General features: G+C 39.0%; 1 protein-coding gene across 14 annotated transcripts in view; it reads left to right on the top strand.

Moving 5' to 3' along the window:
- Positions 1-19,735, top strand: part of EPB41L2 (erythrocyte membrane protein band 4.1-like 2) — a 135,206-nt gene that overhangs the window by 13,191 nt on the left and 102,280 nt on the right. For 11 of the 14 annotated variants that reach the window (XM_015557816.1, XM_015557812.1, XM_015557810.1 and 8 more), the window contains exon 1: positions 14,402-14,496. The exons of 2 other annotated variants lie outside the window; for them this stretch is intronic. The gene's annotated coding sequence lies outside the window, so the exon portion shown is untranslated. Of the gene's footprint in view, positions 1-14,389; positions 14,497-19,735 lie in introns of those variants that run through there. One more of the 14 variants, XM_015557814.1, reaches the window with a different exon arrangement.

The raw sequence follows: 19,735 nt of genomic DNA, 5'->3' as shown, positions 1-19,735 counted from the left end.
GAAGTTCCTCTTTGATCCAATGTATATATATCCTCTTTGATCCATTTTGAGTTAAAATTTGTGTATGGTTGTCAGATTCATTCTTTTGCATGTGGATATTCAGTGTGGTTCTTTTGTGGTATACACACACACACACACACACACACACACACACACACACACACATTATATTACTTAGCCATAAAAAATAATGGAATCTTACCATTTGTAGCAACATGGATGGGACCCAGAGGGTATTGTGCTAAGTGAAATAAGTCAGGCAGAGAAAGACAAATACCATGTGATTTCACTTATATGTGGAATCCAAAGAACAAAATTAATGAACAAAAAAAACAGAAATAGATACAAAGAACAAACTGAGGCTTGCCAGATGGGAGGAGTGTTGGGGGACTGGGGTGAAAATTGTGAGGGAATTAAGAAATATAAATTGGTAGTTACAAAATAGTCACAGGAATATAGATTATAGCATAGGGAATATAGACAATAATATTGTAATAACTATGTATGGTGTCAAATGGGCACTGAAGTTATTGGGGGACCACTTTTCTTTTTTAAAATTTTTACTTATTTAAAAATGTTTTTATTGATTTTAGAGAGAGAGGAAGGGAGAGGGATAGATAGATAGAAACATCAATGAGAGAGAGAATCAATCATTGGTTGGCTGCCTCCTCCACACCCCCACTCGGGATCAAACCCACACCTTGACATGTGCCCTGACTGGGAATTGAACCCATGACCTCCAACCATTAAGCAACACCAGCCAGGCAGGAGGGATCACTTCTTAAATTATATAGTTGTGTAACCACTATGCTGTATACCTAAACTAATCCTATATAATAAAGAGCTAATATGCAAATGGTCATCACGCCCTCATGCTGTCACGGCTCAGACAATCAACACTGGGGAGAGGGGAATGGGGACCAGCCAGGCACAAACGAGCTTGTGAGAGAGGAATAGGGATCAGCCAAGTTGCGGCCCGGGAGAGGGACAATCTGCACACTCCACAGTCCCTGCAGTCCCGGGCGCCAGCGGCTACGCCTGTGGCCCGGAAGAGGGACAAGCCACCCGCCCCGCGGTCCCGGTTGCTGGTGCCTGCGGTTGCGGCCCAGGTAAAGCTGCCTGCCCATGGTCCCCTGTGTCTGTGACCCTTGCACAATGTTGTCACAAGATGGCTACCACAAGATGGCCGCGCACACAGCGGAGGGGGGCACGGTGGCCGCTCCGAGCCATGAGGCCTGGGAGTCCTGCAGCTCCGCGCGGCGCAGAGGAGGCCAGTCCTGGCGGAAGAGGCAGGTTGCGGCAGAGGAGGGCAGTTGTGGGTGAGCGGGCCAGCAGGGGAGGGCAGTTGGGGGGATCAGGCTGACAGACAGAAGCGGTTAGGGTAATCAGGCAGGCAGGTAGGCGAGCAGTTAGGAGCCAGCAGTCCCGGATTGTGAGAGGCAGTCGGACATCCCCTGAGGGGGCCCGAATTGGAGAGGGTGCAGTCCAGGCTGAGGGACCCCCCTCCCGTACACGGATTTTGTGCACCAGGCCTCTAGTATATAATAATATTGAATATCAGCTGTAATTGATTAAAAAAAGAAGAAGAAAATACTATTTCCCCATTGAATGGCCTTGACACCTTTGTCAAAATCAATTGTCTATATATTTTAGGGTTTATTTTTGGACTCTCAGTTCTGTTCCACTATTCATTCTTATGCTAGTGCTACACTGTTTTGGTTACCCTAGCTTTGCAGAAAGTGTTCTTTAAAAATATGTTTTTATTATTTTTTTAGAGAGAGGGGAAAGAAGAGGAAGAGAGAGATAGGAACATCGATGAGAGATAAACATCAATCAGCTGTCTCCTGCACCCTTACTGAGGATTGAACCAAAAACCCGGGCATATGCCATGACCAAGAATTGAACTTGTGACCACTTGGTGCGTGGTTCAGTGCTTAACCACTGAGACACGCCAGCCGGGCTGTAGTTGGCTTTAAAACCAGGAAGTATGAATTCTTCTACTTTTTCTGTTTCAGGATTAGTTCAGCTGAGGTCCTATGTAATTCCATATCAATTTTAGGATTAGTCTGTTCATTTCTGCAAAAAAGGCAGTTGGACTTTGATACGGATTGCATTGAATCTGTCAATTAGTTTGGGGATTATGTCCATCTTAACAATATTAAGTCTTTGGATCCATTAATATGGATTGATTTCAGTCTTATTTGATTTGTGTGAAAAGTGTACTTAGTTTTCAAGTCTTGTTCCTTGGTTAAATTTACTCTTATGTACTTTATTCTTTTTCATGCTCAGTGGAATTATTTTTTGGATTGTTTATGGCTATGTATAAAAATATGACTGAGTTTGTGTATTGATCTTATATCCTAAAACTTTTCTCCATTCCTTCATTAGCTTCCTACCTACCCCTGAAATTCTAAGGATTATTTACTTATATGATCACGTCATCTGCAACTAGAAATCACTTACTCCATTTTTTACCTCCTTCTACCTGGTTGCTTTTTATTTATTTATTTTTTGCCTAATTGCCCTGGCTTGAACTTTAAGTACAATGTTAAATAGAAGTGGTGAGAGGGAATATCCTGTCTTGTTTCGGATCTTAGGAAGAAAATGGTTAGTCTTTTATCTTTAATTTATGATGTTTAGCTGGGTTTTGTAGATTCCTTTTACCATGTTTTGTTCATTGAAAAGGTCATGCATTTTTTTCTTCTATCAATATGATTTATTTTATTGATTGAATTTCGTGTTGAATCATCCTTGTATTCCTGGAATAAATTCCATTTGGTCATGTTGTATGATTTTAGAGTCTTGTTGCATTTGGTTTGCCAGTATTTTGTTAAGGACTTTTCCCTCTCTGTTTATTAGTCATAATGGTCTGTAGTTTTCTTTTTTCTAATGTCTTTGGCTTTGGTATCAAGCATCATAAAATGAGTTGAATGGGGTATTTTTTGAGGGGAGTTGATGAAAATATTTTATAATTGTTGTTACACAACTGACTATATTAAAAACCTTGATTTGTACACTTAAGTGGAAGACTTGCATAATATCTCAGTAATGTTGTTACCAAAAAAATTATTTTGGCAAGCTCACCTATCTTCTTTAACCCCAAATCATTATCCTGGTCTTCAAAGTCCTCAACAATTTTTCCAGCTATCATATTTTAGCATTACCACTAACTTATCTTTGTATGTGACTAATTCAGTGATAGTGGTCAACCCATTGTCCCACTTACCACTTCCTTCTCCCCAAGATCTCCCAGAATATCTTATGCATCTTATTGCTTTACCCTGTCCAAGGACTATTCCACCTATCTTGAATGTCCTTGTCTTTCTATCCCACCAATGACAGTCCATCCACCCTTTCTTGCAGTCTTTTCGAGGTTCTTCTATTTATTAACCTAGCTTTCAGGTAGTCCCAAGCCCTTAAATCTGATGATTGTCATTTCACTTAGGAAGAAAAGTTGTGTGTGATCTGGAATGTGTGAGTGTCCTTAAGGAGACAGTGGGACAGAATATTTGAAATCAGAACTGTTCTGGAAAGTCTGGTATATGTATTTGTAGTACTTTTAAAAAATACACTTTCAGTTAACTTGCTAATTTATAGGGTTTACTTTTCATTTTATACTTTTCTGGTTTCCCCAAATGGTTCTCAGTGCTATGGTATGGTCTGTCCAGCCATTAACATTAAATGCCAGGTATCCATTGATGTACATGTATATGTCTGAAAGATAGAAAGATCCAGAACTTTCAGTTGTGTTTTACAGTTCTCCTTATGTATTTCTAAAAAATATTTTCTAAAAAATTTATTGTGTTAGAGTAGAAACAGTTAAGTCCTAACGTGTAGAGTTCATGTGCAAGAAGCAGAGGTAGGCAAGACTGGTTAGGTAATGGCTACCTTTTGGCGTTTGGTGAAGTATAACTGGGAGGTTACATACACATCATGGTGTAATGTCAGGAACATATTTCAAATAAAGTAGAATTGGCTTCAAATCTCAGGTATCTACCTCATACTTAGTTGTTAGGGGGTTAAGGCAAGGTCCTAATTCAGATTTGTCTAATTTCAGGATTGACAATGAACTGCTATGCTACTTTGCATTCCATGCTTGCTAAGGAAAGTTACTGCGTTTCTCTGAGCCTCATTTTATTCATGTATAGAATGAGCTTGCTGTGCAGAGATGTTTTGAGGCATAAATAAGGATGTTTGTAAAGCAGTCAACAGAGAGCTTGCTCACAAAATAGGCAGGCTTATTTCTGTTATTAAAATATTTTGTTTGCTTCAAAACAATAGCACCAACAAAAGATTTTGAAAGCATGTCTGAAATTTATGCAGAGAAATTTGCTTATCTTTTGGCTTTAAAATATTGAATTCCTTACTTTATATTTTGGCACAAAGTTTTCAATGTTCTTTTTCTCTAGAATTAGGTAATTTTTAAGTAAGTAATTTGTTAGTAATGACTTTCTTTCCCTCTTCTGTCTTTTTTCTTGTTCAAAATGAGTTTTAATCAAAGAGGCAATTGAATTATACCTTTTTCATTAACTTTCCTTCTGAAGAACTTGAGACTATCTGACAGTGTGGTTAACTGAAGCGGTTATTTAGTTAAGCCATAGGCTTTGCAGTTTCTGGAGTGAAGTTTAGGAAGGGTGAATTTTTGTTGGAAGCCATAATAGAGATGAACTAGAGAAGTAGTTACTGGTTTTCATCTTGGCTGCAGAAGTATTTGTATAAGAGTATTTGTTGGTGTTGCTATAGAAATATAGTCAAAACTACAGCAGGGAAAGCATTACAAATAAATTATTGATTAGGTTACCTGAATTGTTTTTCTTACGTTGGAGTTATACACAATTGCTTTTAAAATGTCTGACTTTTTTATTCGTAGCTATAATAAATATTCAGTTATCATAAGTTCAAAATACATCAGAATTGAGAATACTGATACTAGTCATCTAAATTTCTTTGGTCACTGTTAATCCTTAGAGGTTTGGAGGGAAACATTCTGCTAAAGCAAATCCAAATTTCCTGTTTGTGATGGTGATGGATTGTAATTTTAAAAATGTGTGTTTTTTTGTATTTCAGGATAGTTTTGGTTCAGTTGGGAATTTTTCTTAATGAAAACCATATATAGGTACTTTTTTCAAGTTTTATTTAAATTTTCTTTTACAAATTTATTATGAACTTATACTGGCCATACTGTCCATTTTAGCTTTTTAATACAATTTGGATCAGGAGAAAGTGGCTCCACTAAGCAGTTTGTAGGAGAAAATAGCTCTGCTTCTGGCTTTTATAGACTGTCTTGCTCAAAGGAAGAATAGCTATTGAGTCAGTTACAACTTCGGTGGAAGATGTCTTGCAGCTGTGCCTTTTTGGTTTTGTTCCAGAGATAGTATTTGTGTGTACTGTCAGAGTGTCTTAAAGACCCACCCTAGGAAGATTCAACTCTATAAAAGGAGTTTTGTTTTATAACCTTTCACATATTCTTATAGGGTTAGGGTGGTGACGGTGGTCTTCACTGTCTTGTCTTTTAAACTGGCATTTTATGGAGACACAGGCTTCACAGTTGGAGAATAGGAATTGCAGTTATAGTTGCTGGATCTCATAAAATACATTTAGCCAGGTTCTTGGTACTTACCGTGATGAAAACAAATTACCCCTCTCCAAACCTTGCGATTTCAGTGAGTTACTTTTTAACTTCTTTTCTGCCTCTATACTGATATGAAGATGGCATTCATTTGATTATGTTCTTCTGGGTAATTTAATAGGTATTGATTTATAAGTCATCTATCTGTATGTATATATATATATATATAAAGCCAGAGACTGGAATGCCGTAATGACTGGAATGATGCCCACTGCGGCCAGCCGGATGGCGGTGGGGTCAGCCGGTCAACCTCCCATGGCCCCTCCCCACAGCCACCCTGCCTGATGGGCCTCTCCCACCCCGATTGAGGGCGGGTGGCCAGCCAACCCTCCTGTGGCCCCTCCCGCTGTATGGCCCCGCCCATGATAGCCCCCCTACCCCAATAGGGGGTGGGGCTGGCCAGCCAACCTCTTGCAGCCCCTCCCCCTGGCCAGCCTCACCCGCGATGGGCCTCCACCACACTGATCAGCCCACGGCCCCTCCCCCCAGCCAGCTTCGCCCCCAATTGGTCCCCCACCCCAATCAGGGGCAGGGTCCGCCCGGCAATCACCCATGGCCCCTCCCACCAGCTGGCCCGGCCCTAATCGGTCGATCTGGGCCGGGCCAGCTGGCCAACCTCCTGCTGTCTCCTCCTCCTGACAGGCCCAGCCTGATCCGCCCTGATTGGGGTTGGGCTCTCCAGACCCCACCCATGCAAGAATTCCTAAACTGGGTCTCTAGTGTTGACATAATAGAAGACAGATGATGTAGGGAATCCTAAAGTTTGAAAAGTTTAAAACACTAATGACTTTTCATATTGAAAGTTATTGTGTTTAACCTGTTCTGAATAATGTTAACCCAATATATTATCATTGAATATATCCTAGGAGATTGACAAATTTTCTCCAAAATTTTCACTTTTCTTCTTGTCTCTCCCTCCACCCCTCTCCTTTAAATACTCCAAAGTTATCCAAGCTGTTTGGAATGGAGAACAGGGCTCCGAAGCACTCCTATGTTTCTGTCTTCTGTAAACCCCTTCCTCTCCCCCTTTGTATTTTCAGTTACCTTCCCTTTGGTCTCGGAGGTAGAGGTGTTGCTCCTGCTGTCCAGGATTAAACCCATCTCCCATGGTTTTGATCCTTTCTCTTCTATCTCTTCTGAACTACCTTCCATCCATTTTTCTTTTTCTCCTTTGTGTCTTTAAATTCTCCTCTCATTGTCTCTCCCACCAAAAGTCTGCACCAAACAAAACATCTCCCATAGTTCAACATCTTCCCACAACCTTGTAGTTACTACCTCCCCTTTTCTAGCCTTTTACTTTATTGCTAAACTTAAGATTAATTTACACTTACCTTTTACCCTCCCCATTTCAATATTTTTTGTAGGCAGATGGCTTTTTCTGCCACCATCCAGTGAAGTTGCTCTTTGAGGTTCCCAGCAATCTTTTCATGACACTTTTAAAACCTTACGGTGCCTGAAGCAATCTGCCCTTGGCTGCCACGCTGTCCACTCCTCCCAGCTTGACTGTTATCTTTTGACAGTACTTTCTTGCTTTGCTGGTTTTTCTCTTAAGCTGAACCTTCTCAGCCTCCTTTATAGATTCTTTGCTCTCCATCTGGGCGTTTATTATGAGCATTTTTCTTTCTTTGTTTGCCTGGGGTGTCATCCACTTCCATAACTTCAAATAACACTCATTGACGAAGTCGCTGCAAATCTTTGCAAGGAAACCTAGACTCTGTTGTTCAAACACCTATCTCCAACCATCCTGGTTGTCATCGCACAGTCAATTCAAAGGCATTAAAAGTAGAAGCTTTGCTTCTTTTATCCGCATTTCCTACTCTTGTTGGAAATCCTTGTCTAGGTGAATGGCACTGCTATCTAACCTTGGACTACCAGGAACCTGGGAATGTTCTTCATTGCTTCAGCAATCCAACTCATTATCAAAGCCTGTCCCTGTCACCTACTAAATATTTATTGACTCCATCTCTTCCTTTGCATATTTGTTGCCTCTGTCTTAGTTTAGATGCTGTTTCCTGGACCACTGGAACATCATCTTAACTAGTTTCCTTTCATTGTGTCACTAGTTCTCACATGACTGTCAAAGTAATCCTCCAGAAATACAAAATTAATGTTGTTTTCCATTGCCTACAGGATAGATCTGAGCTCAGCATACTGATCACTCATTATTTGGCTACCTCTCTGTCCCTCTCTGTCCACAGTTTGGGGTGGGGGGAGTGGTGCAGGCAGATGAGGTACTTACCATTCTCTACAACGCATTTGTGTTTATGATTCTGTGCCTTTCACTTACTGTTCCCACGGTGAGGAGTTCACTTATACCCACTTAAAATTGACCCAGTAAGCTCCTTCTTAACCTTCATGGTCAGCTCACATGTCACATTGAGAAGCATTCTTCCCTCATCAAGTCAGTTACTTGTAGGGTGTTGCACAATGCATTGAATTTTTCATGCCTATATTCCAACTCTTATTCTCTTTGTAATCTAGTTTTTTTAAGTGCCTTGCTTTTGTATTGCTGGAGCCAAGTTTTACACAGGTCTGTACCCTTAGCAGCTATCGGTAAGCAGAGAGCAATTCCTCACTCGATGAATGAAAACCCAAAAGTACAGAATTAAAATCAAGATTTTATAGGGAAAGGTATTCTGGCTTGATGTTGGATATTCTTTGTTAATTAATTTGGGTGGATAGGGTCTGTTGATTGAGAACATATTAACATTGCTTAGGGTTTTCTTTCATAATTCAGGTTTGGAGAGTTAGGTTTGAAAGGTGAAGCTACAGAAAGAAATGAGTGAAGAAGTTACAGTTTCAAATTATGGAGCTAATAAAGTTGTGAAGGACTGAAAGTAGTCTGGGTTCTCAATCAAGTGCCCAAACCATGCAGAAGGCATATATTAGGCAGAGAAGGAAGACTGTGATGCAGGTGAAGTGAGGAGAGGGCCCCAGACGGGGTTGTACCTCCCCAGGGCCTGATGTGTAGCTGTGCTGTACTAACTCCATACACCTTAACATTTCCTTGGCTTTGCCCTGGTAGATAGAATCCATGTATACTAGTAGTTAAAAACTTTTTGTTTTTTTACAAGGACCTTGTGTTTATATGGTTCTAGTTGGGCCTCTTGGATAGGGAGGCCCTTTTAAAAGAAAGGAGAAAAAGGAAAGAAGGGAAATTATGGAGGGTGAATTAGGGTGAGGAAACACTTTTTTTTCCTTCTACAACTTGTGGGAAAAATAGATGGGATTGGTAGGAGATTATTGTATGTTAATGTTTTTTTTTTTTTTTTTTTTTTTAAAAAACAACATACACTCAGCCATTTCCAGGGGAAAACTTAGATTGTTAATTTTTGTGACCAATGAAATTTTATGTTTAATAGTAACTTCCATTCATTTAGCATTTTGCCTTGCTGTATAGGCAGATTATCTGCTGATACCTTCATTTTGCAGACTTAGCTAAGTGGCAATATGGGGATATAGCTAGACTGAATATGAATTTAATAGTCTTTCCGATTGGGAAGAGTAGTTAATTTCTTGGCAGTAGCCTCTTTATTTTTGGAAACTTATAATTTTTTCAGGAGTGGGAAGGTATAGGGATTTTTTGGAGTCCAGAGGGTGGGAGCTTTTGAGGTCTGCTGGATGCCTTGTCTTAAGGTTCTTTGTTTCTTCTGGCCCTTGGAGAGCCAAAAGGGCCTCTCTATTCCCTGTTTTCTCCCCTTTTCTTCTCAGTGGGCCAGGGCAATCTGCATAAGGAAAGGCATTGGAACTGTTAGTCAGAATCTGACATCTAGCCTGGGTTCTACTGATTTACTGTGTATGTGACCTTGAATAAGTAACCTATCTTCTGGCCTGAGGTCTTCCATTTGTGAAAGGCAAGGGCTAGAGGTACATAAGTACTGAGGTCCCATTTGGCTATAAATTTATTTATTCTAGAAAACCCCCACTTTGCTCAATCATATGTAGGGTATTGCACAATGCTAGCAAGATATTTGTTTCTGCTTTATGGCTAATGGGCTTTGTGGTAGGTGCTTTTATTTCTTTAATCCCTATGGCAAGGGGGTGTCATTACCACATTAGCAGTAACATTTGTACTTTTAAAGAAAGATGAATGAGCCTAAACACTGTGAGCCTATGATGCCGTCCTTAACCTCTGGAAGGGAGTTGTCCACTTTGCTGTGCCCTTCCTGTATCTCTGTATATCCCTTATCGCATGCGGTATAATTATTTATGTACCTCTTCCCTGCTAGACAGTAAATTCCCTGAGGGCTGGTATGAGGAAGAGCTATCTAGTCGTAAAAGCTTAGACCAGTGTCTGGTGCAAAAGAGGAACTCAGCAACTGCTTCTTAGACGTATGTGGAACGAAAATAATACACTTTATAGTAAATGCTGGGTTACTGTATTGGTCCAAATGTGTAATTCTAATAGTGATGCTTTTGACTTTTGTAGTTAAAAAAAGGCTATCTTTGTCCTAACACTTTCTAGTTTCAAAACATTAACTTTTTGAGTATAGATTCCTAACCACCACTCCCCCCACCCAACCTACTCTCTTTCCCAACCCCCTTAAAAATATGGGTTCATACAGCATGTTTCCCAGTTTCACAAATATATAATTCTTTCTGATGTCACATTTTTAAAGACATGATGGGGAAAACATTTTGCTAATGACTCATGAGTAGTTGTGCAAATTATTCTGGATTTAGAGCCTGAGAGAAGTTAAACTGTGGAGTGTTGTGGTCAAAATAGAGCTTACACATAGGGTTTATGGAATAGAGCAGTTTATTTCTTCTTTTCGCTGACATCAGATAGCAGTGATTCTGTCTGAAATGTAGGCTGCAAGAAAATTTTATAGACCAATTGAAGTTCAACCAGATTGAAAGAGTCCTGAAACTTTTCTCCATGTTCGTTCAGGAAGTATAGTGTTTATAGTGTTGCCTGGTGATTGGTAGATGGGGAGATTGGATTCCTTGTAAAATTTCAAAAAACAGAGGTTTGTTTTGAGTACTTCTTAGGTTATTTTTAGGGCTATAACAGAAAATTATGTGTGCTTTTTTTCCTTGTGTGACAAGTGATGATTGCTTCTCAAATGGAGGCTAGATGAGTAAAGGTGGAAAGACTGAAAGGAACTGTCTTCCTCATTATCTTTTTGCAACACTAATTATTATTTTCTGCACAGAATTTGGTTTTGGACTGTGGTCCTTTACATGTTATTCAATTCCACTCTTTGTCACCATAAAGTAAGGAGGTAGGATAATTTTAGAAATTGAAAAAATTATGGTATTGGGTTTAAGATAAAATTCTATTAATACACAAACTGACATATACATTTATAGGAAAAATATTTCCACCTTAATCCAAACTCCCTTAATTACTTAAAAAATAGTATTCTGAGATAAACCTCAAATTTCCATTTTTAGTGGAATAATGAGACAGTGTCAAAACATGGTTATTTAGGATCTTCCCAAGACAGATGTAACAGATATAAATTCGTATGAACAATTTTTTTATATTAAGACATGTAGATGTTTCAGCCAGTGTAATTTGTGCACTTTAATGAGTTTAAAATCTTATTGGAAATGAATAATTTAAATTATACTAGACCTGGTTTGTGTACTTCTTTGCCAATAACCCATAGACTAATCTTCTATATATATATAAAACCCTAATATGCAAATAGACCAAAAGGCGGAACAACCAAACAACCGGTTGCTATGATGTGCCCTGACCACTAGGGGGCACACGTGTGCAACATGGCAGGTGTTGGCAGCAGGTGGCAGAGTGCGGAACATGGCGGGCGTCGGCAGCGGGGGGATGGTGGAACAGGTGAGCAGGGGTGCCAGACCAAGGCGGGGCGCTGGCTGCTGTCATCGAGGCAAGCCTCTGGTGGTTACTGAAAGTTCTTTGCTCCCGTGTGCCGTGGTCTTTCCCGGATCTCGCACCTGCTGCTGGTGCTGGCCCCATTCACGCCTGCTGCCAGTGCCCGGCGCTGGTCTCAATCACTCGGCACCGTCAGCAGGTGCAAGCGGCTGCTGCCGGCCCCAGTCACTCCTCTGGGCTTCTCCACCTCCCCCTGATCCTAAGGGGCGACTGGGGCCAGCAGCCGCCTCTCACATCCAATGCCAGTGCCAGAGCCGCCGCTCGCACCCACTACCTGTGCTGGCCCCACTCGCATGCACTGCTGGTGCTGGCCCCACTTGCACCCGCTGCTGGCGCCAACCCCAATGCCGCCAACAGGTGCAAGTGAAGGCTGGAGCTGGGCTGAAGGCAGACAGGGGACTGGAGGATGTGGTGGAAGGAGCCGTGTGGAGGTGCGAAGGATGGGCCGAGACCCGCCCCTGTGCCCATTGCAGCCTCGCACTCCACGGTTCCTTTCAAGGTGCACAAATTCGTGCACTGGGCCCCTAGTCTTATTTAAGTTACTTCACTTCTTTGGGTTTAGTTTACTCATCTGGAAGACCAGGGTGTTAAAACAAAGATAATGCAGCATTGGTGGAAAACTGCCATTGATTTTGGAAGGCAGCTGTGCTCACCACTATAATACCAGTGCCACTAGCATTGGTTTTGAATTCAGACCAATTTGGTGGAAGTTCTGGCTCTATCACTTATTGAGAATATGATTTTGGCAACTCATGTAAATTCTCTGGGTTCTCTTTATCTACTGTATTAATATGTTTTTTAAAAAAATTTGTTTGTTTTCAAATCATAGTATTGCAAAACTTTCTATCTTACTTCCCTTAACCATTGTTTGAATAATGAGAGTCAGTTGTCTTAATAAGCAGGATCTTTTATATTGAAATCAGCAGTGGAGTTTGAGCAGTACCATTCAGCTTCAGCTGCTATAACAAGATACCATATACTGGGGGGCTCAGACAACAAATTTATTTTCTCACAGTTCTGAAGGCTGTAAGTCCAAGATCGAGGCTGCCAGCATGGTCAGTTTTTTTGAGGGCTTCTTTCCTGGCTTATACGTGGCCACCTTCTCTTTTTGTCTTCACAGGGTGAGGTGAAACAGAGCAAGAGAAGGGGAAAGAATGAGCAAGTGCTCCGATGTCTTTTCTTATAACGGCAATAATTCTATCATGATGGCCTCCACCCTTAAGTTTTCATCTAAATCTAATTATTCCCCAAAAGGACCCATCTCCAAATACCATCACATTGGAGGAGCGTAGTGCTTCGACGTATGAACTCTGGGGACACACACCATTCAGTACTAGCAGAAGGTGGGGAGTAAAGGGAGGATGTCCTACACAGGGGTTATGAGAGAGATCTGAGCTGGAGTGTTAACTTCACTGGATCTAGTGCAGTGTCAGTAGTTATGAGACTTCCGATTCCATGAAGCAGCACATGTCAGAAAAAGACTTGGAGCCAATATTTTTCCAAGTAAGGCTATTGAAATAAATATATCATATACTGCATTTATTAAAAATACATTTAACATTAAAAAAGTAGGAAGAAAATAAAAGGATTATTGCTACTTTGAGTTGACTAAAATTGGCTCTACTAAAAACTCACCGAATTGCCCTATTGTGAATCAGTGAAAACTCTGTGGTGGATAGTGAAGTTTATTTACTTTTGTTATATAGAATGACTTTTATTTTAAAGTTTTATATTTGTTCATTTTAACAGAGATTAATATCTTCAGAGCTAGCTGCTACTGAAACATATTTTCAGTAAGTTCCCATAAAGCAAACCTTACCCTTTCTCTACTAGTTGGTACAGGTGACATCTTACTTATTTAAGTATCTAAAGTATTTTTTTTGGAAATAAAAAAAACATTTTTTTTTTTTAAAAAAAGACTGCTGTAAATGAATGTGAACATATAATACTCACTAATGGACATCGGAACTGCTTGATAGGAGAGCAATATGGCCGCATCTTGAAGTTGTGAAAATGCATGCCTGGATACGAAGTCCAATTGTGTTGGTCATGATTGTTTAATATAAATATCTTCATTGGGGGGAAAAAACATCAACAACCAGTACTTAAATTGTGGAAATGTAAAGTGGGTGGGGGTGATTATTGTATAATCAGGGAAGATTAGTTGTTTCTCAGATTTCTCCGACCTAAATTTTAAAATTAATGTGTTTTCCTTTGGTTACTTTACATTTACTTTGTTGCCATATGTATTTATATTCATATGATAGACGGATGTATGATTACCTTTTGTGTCAGTCATTTCTTAATGTAGGGTTGACAATAAAGCAGATATATCAGCTTTGTAAGTATGTGATAGAACCTATAAGTCTTATTAAAACAAGCCTTCATTTTAAAATACAGTATGAAATGAATGAATAAGCAAATTCTTTTACAAATGAATCAAAATCAATATTTCATTTTTATGTATTGAAAACTGGACTATGTATTTCCAGAGTTTTTCTATGTCTGGAAATGTATACATTTGCTTATAGTAGTTTATAAATAAAGATGATTAGGTCAGATATTGTGTACATACACTTTTGCTGTCTATTCGTAGGGTAGGATAAAATGACAAAAATATGAACACAGTTGAAGGAGGAGACCGAAAGCAAAGTAAAAATTATGACCACAAAAACAGAAAAAATTCCCAGCAATAATAGAAAAATTATCATACAATTACAGTTGTGTCATAGAAACTATCCTTTATGTGAGCTTTCTTCATTTAGTGGGTAAAGCAGGCAGCAGGAAAATGACTTTTTCTTTGACCCATGTGAATTTTCTAGCAGAGGAATGAAGTAACTTGGAACCAAGCTGAGCTTTTTTACGGAGCATGCCCTTCTCCAGCAGGGTCCGGCCTGGGTGGGGCAGGTTTTGCTCATTAAGCGTTTGCAGACTGGATTTCCATCAGCTTTCCACAGTCTTCTAATGACAGGGAACAGCAAACAACGGGCTCAATGTGCTTAAAAGCTGCGTATGTATTTCAAGGGGGATATTTTTAAGAAATTTCTGTTGTAGCAGTTAGGTTTTATTATGTATGCTTGATTGTTTTGCTTTTGGAGGAAGCTTGATTTTGAGAGTGTCAGCATTCAGGGCACTGAATATTTGGAAATGCTAACATATAGAGTAGATGGAATCTGGGTAAGTACACTGTGTGGAAAAGGGAATATGTTCAGTTATATTTGAACTAAGCCCTGTGAAAAAATATTTGTGTGTGTGTGTGTGTGGTTAGAGTTTAGTTTTAGACCACTTGTTTGCATTTTTCTAGGAAAATATTGAAAGTTTTTTCAAGTTATCTTTAACATAATTATCTTTTTAGGTTTGCCCTATGAGAATAATGAAAGTAGTTCATTACATTATTTTATATACTTGTCCTGCTATTTTACGATTGATTTATTCAGTAGTGCAATATGAAAGTTAATTATTTCTAAATTACATTGAGGACCATGTAAGGTTAATAGTGTTCAGTTATTTTTAACATGTTAAAGGAGGACAGATTTGAATTTAATTTTAAGATGCTTCATTTTCAGGGTAAGTTGATGGGTTGAAAGAAATACTGTGGCTAGTAGAGATTTGAATTCACATTTTTTAGCATGTGCAAATTAGTGGCCATTAACAGTTATCAAAAATTATATATCATTTTACTGTTGTTACTATCTAAGTGTGATATTGGTTGAACAAGTTCTTTTACTGAATATTTAATCTTTTGTCACATTGAGCAAATTTGAAAACAACATGTTGCTCAGATGCTGACATCCAGACTCAGAAAAATTTGTTTTCATGATTTTTCTTGTTATAATCTACCAGTCTTTTTTCAAAAAGAACCTTGTTTCAATGCTACTTTCTAACAAAATGAAAAGCAGTACTACTAGGATGGGTGGAGGGTGATGTTGGCAAATTCCATCTTTATTGTTGCCACTGCAGGGAATGCTTTCCTACTACTGAAGTAATAGGGGGTGGGGGTGGGGGGGTGCATATGTGTACTTAGGATGTTTTAAGTTTTTATTTTGAGGCCCAAGAAAGAATTGTCTCTTTAAATTATTGGCACCGGATGTGGGAACTGTAAAGGTGATGCTGATGATTTGGACAGCCAGTCATGAGCCCCTTCCTCCCCCCCTCCCTGCCCCTTTCTCCTTGGTAATATTCCTGTACACATTATGTAATGTATTGATGACGTGTAGTTTAATATCATAGCTGGATCACGTAGCAAGCTGGAAAGGGAAATGTTAAGCATTCACATTTAGTTTGCATGAATGTTTTGGTGGACTTTAAGGTTGAATGCCTGGCATATTCTCTAGCAGGATCCTCTACGAAATCATGTTTACAAGTATTTGAATTTTGAGACTCTTACCTCCAAAGAAAGAAATATATTTACTAGTTGAAATAAAAAAATTTGAGCTAAACTCATGCTCAGAGTAGAAATTTAAAAAAAAAAAAGTTTTAAGCATTCCAAATGGCATGTCTGTAATTCCATTGTAGTTACAGCTTTTCCCACCTGGGGAAAGTTGCTTTTATCACGCCAGGCGTGGAGGTCCATATGCTAACAGTCTACAAGGCACCTTCTGCTGACTTACCAGAGGACTAGCATTAACATTTGGATCTGCTTACCTAAGCCAGAAAAATCATTCAGTTTATAGTCTCATTTTACTCTTTGGTAGTGCTGTAAATGTTTAGAATGGCAGAAGATCTGACGGCCAAAATTTACCAAGTGAATTATATTTTTTGACAAGGTTTAGCTATTTATGCCTGTCAACTGCACAGTTCCAAAGCTTACAGAGAAGAGGATTTCAAAGTGTGAGATCAATGTAGGCTCCAGCTTGGTTGGCCTTGTCATACTGTGGGGAGCTGATTGACTTTGACAAGCTTTTGTCTTATGACCTATTAAAATGCAGCGTCTGCAGCTTGTGCATTTATCTTGTGCAATTAACCTTGGTGGATTTGTTCTGTTATATTAGCTAACAAATTTAGAGTTTGATTCACACATGAATTTTAGACTGGTTGTAGATTATCACTTGATACCAAATGGGTTTTACAATGGGCTGGGTGAGGATCCTATGCAGAAGGTAGCTGTGGGATAAGCTCAGAGAAAGTATGCTCCCTAGTTATTATCTGTTATGACTGTGAGAGATTGTTGGTGTTGGCTTTATTTTGTTTTGGGCCTGGTTATGATGTCACTGGAAGAAATTGCACAGTGTATTTTTCTTTTGTATAGAACATTATATGGTGGTGGTCCAAATAAATGTTCCCAGAACTAGGAACATCACAAGATTATCGAGAAGCCACCGGATGCACAATACTGCACTGGGAACATGTAGTTACTCATCTGCACAAAATTTCACTCTCTTCATGGGAGCATAGGAACTGATGTGACCAGGGAGAAGGTGTGAACAGGAAACATGACATCCTTGTGTTTGTCAGGCCAATTTCGTTCCTGCCTTTGCCAATAAGTGAGGATGAAGCTGCAGACAGATTTGGAAAGTTTATGTGTGACCAGCTTAGAAATTTAATGTTTCTTCTCATTGTGTTTTACTCTCAAAGTCAAAATTTTCCTCAACTTTCAGAGAAATCTAGTTCTAAGTACCCTGTTCTCACTTCTCCAGCAGAAAATAGTAATAATCTTTTTGGCCTAGCTGCATATGTACTAGTATTATTGTTAGCAAAAGACACCTTTTTTTTTTTTTATCTCCACACCTAGGTCAAATGTTTAAAAAACTAGCAAGGCTTTCTCAGAAACTCTGTGTTGTTTTTAAAAAAATGAAGAATTGATATACTTTAAAGAAGATTTTTGGCTGCTCTAAAAGTGTAAATTTTGAACTTTAGGAGAGCAGCGTGCATAGGATAATGGGTGGGTTTGTGAAGTATGTGTGACGGAATTTATGGCAGTTGTGGCATTTGGGTTGTCTCCAAGAAAGCAGACCTAACCAAGCTGGGTTCACTTAATGCATTAGATATCTTAATGAATAAATATTGTTTTCCTAATAAAGTATTTAAGTGCTTCAGTTTGTACAAACTTATGAGTGAAAACTTTTTCTCCCCTATCTGCACCTCTAGACCTCATCTACCCAGTGCCACCCACCATTTCCCATAATCACTGTTGTTGGTCATCTGTGTCCTTTTCTAATTTCTTATGCGTTTGCAGGCAGATATGTGCATTCACATACTTCTCAGACACATTGCTTTCAACCCATAAGATAGCTATATGCTATCTGAATCTTGTTTTTTGTACTTAACAGTGTAACGTGGAGATAATTCTGTAACTGGGATGGAAACTTTCCTCACTTTTTTCTTTATAGCTACGGAATATTATATTTTCCTTTACAATGTTACAGTGAATCATCTGTATATAATTACTTTACATATGTGCAAATGTATCTGTAGGATACGTTCCCATAAGCAGGATTACTGGTTTAGTGTGTACACATTTGGAATTTTGGCTGTTGGCAAATTGATTTCCATTGGTACCAATTTACTCTTCTACCCACAATTATATGAGAATGCCTTGTTCCTTCCCATAGCCATGGTCAATACTGACGTGATTAAGCTTTTGGACTTTTCCACTCTTTACTTTTAGCTTGTATTTCTTTTACTATGAGTGTGGTGAGCATCTTTTTATATGTTTATGTATCCCTTGTATTTTTCTGTTAACTCTTTAACAGAACTCTCTCTGTTGTCCTTTAACCACTTTTCCCCCCTATTGAGGGAATAGTCATCCTAGCCAATTTAAAAATGAAATTTATTTTGAATGTTTAATGTTAAGGAAATGCATAGCCAGCACTATTTTATTTGGCTTTTTACTTGATATCAGCTGAGAAGTAAATACAATTGAGAATGAGAATTAAGTGCTCTTTAAAAAGCTTGATGCCTGTTTGTGTTACATGAGTGTTTAACCAACATTTCCCATGAAGGACCATTATGTGCCTTCCTGAAGAGATGACAATGGTAGTTTTTAAGAAAACTGTCAGCTTTTCAAACTAGTAGTAATTTCTGAATATAAGTTACCAAAATTTGTGTATTATTGATAAGTTGTTTGAATTTATATTAATGCTAATCTTGCTACATCTGTCGCCTATTATACTGAGAGCCAGATTCTTTCCTCTATATCACTGATGTCAGGTACATATGCAATGAAACTACTCAGGAAATATTTCTTTTGAAAGAAGGGGTTAAGATACTGTTACTATCCTCATCCTGAAGGTCAGTGGAATTTATTGGGGGCTCAGAACAGGTTATTAATGATTCTGAAGCCACAAATGCTAGTAATAGTTTTTTGTGTTGTTTTTTTTTTTTAACAAATGATGAACTGTCAGGAATTATGTTAGGTGCTGATTGTAAAATACTGAAGTTTTTTGGGAATGGTGGTAGTACTATATAAGCTCTCTGGAGCTGGACAGCCTGCGTTCAAATCCTGGCTCTTCCATTCACTGGTTCTGTGGCTTTGTGCAAGTTTTAATTCTTTTTTATCCTTCTTTACCTATAATATGGGAATAATTTTAGTTCCAACCCCAAAGGGTCATGAAGATGCAAGGAATGCAGAGAGTCTCTAGAACAGTGCTGATACTATCATTATTTACTGTTGTTATGTTATTTATTTACTAACTGGGTTGTGCATAATATTACTGTTAAAGTTTTTAGTGAAAAACATAGTTCATTTCCCCCCAGAATCCCTACTTGATGACGGGGTGGCCCACCATTTATTATAAATTTATTATGTGCCAGGCACTTTATGTATAACATCTGATTTCATTCTTAGAGCCACCAGTGAATATCTATCATATCCTTGTTTTGCTTACGAGGAAACTGAAACTCAACGAGACTGAACAACTTGTTTTTGGTTACATGGCTAGTGAGAGACAGACCTGGAATTCTAGTCCTGGTGTTTGGTTCCTAGACTTGATCTACAAGCCTTCATGTTACTTAATCCAAAGGTTAGTTAGCTTTACACAAAGAGCTCTGGCCATTACAAAATGTGTGTCCTCACCTGAGAGAAGGAATTGGAGCAAAAGTACTTTGTCAGTATTCCGTACCACACAATTCAGTGTATGTGATTGATGAAGAGCTGCAGGGTTCGGGATATCTCTGTCACCTTGGTTAGTGTGTGCTGTTGGAGTGCCCAGTATGAGAAGGTTTATGTGCATTTTGATTGAAAATAATGATGTCCAATATTGGGATACCTAATGATTCGTGGATAGCCTCTGGTGATTGATCTCACTTCA

Source organism: Myotis davidii, unplaced genomic scaffold, assembly GCF_000327345.1.
Source record: "Myotis davidii unplaced genomic scaffold, ASM32734v1 scaffold147, whole genome shotgun sequence".
NCBI lineage: Eukaryota > Metazoa > Chordata > Mammalia > Chiroptera > Vespertilionidae > Myotis > Myotis davidii.
This window is presented reverse-complemented; position numbering and strand designations above follow the sequence as displayed.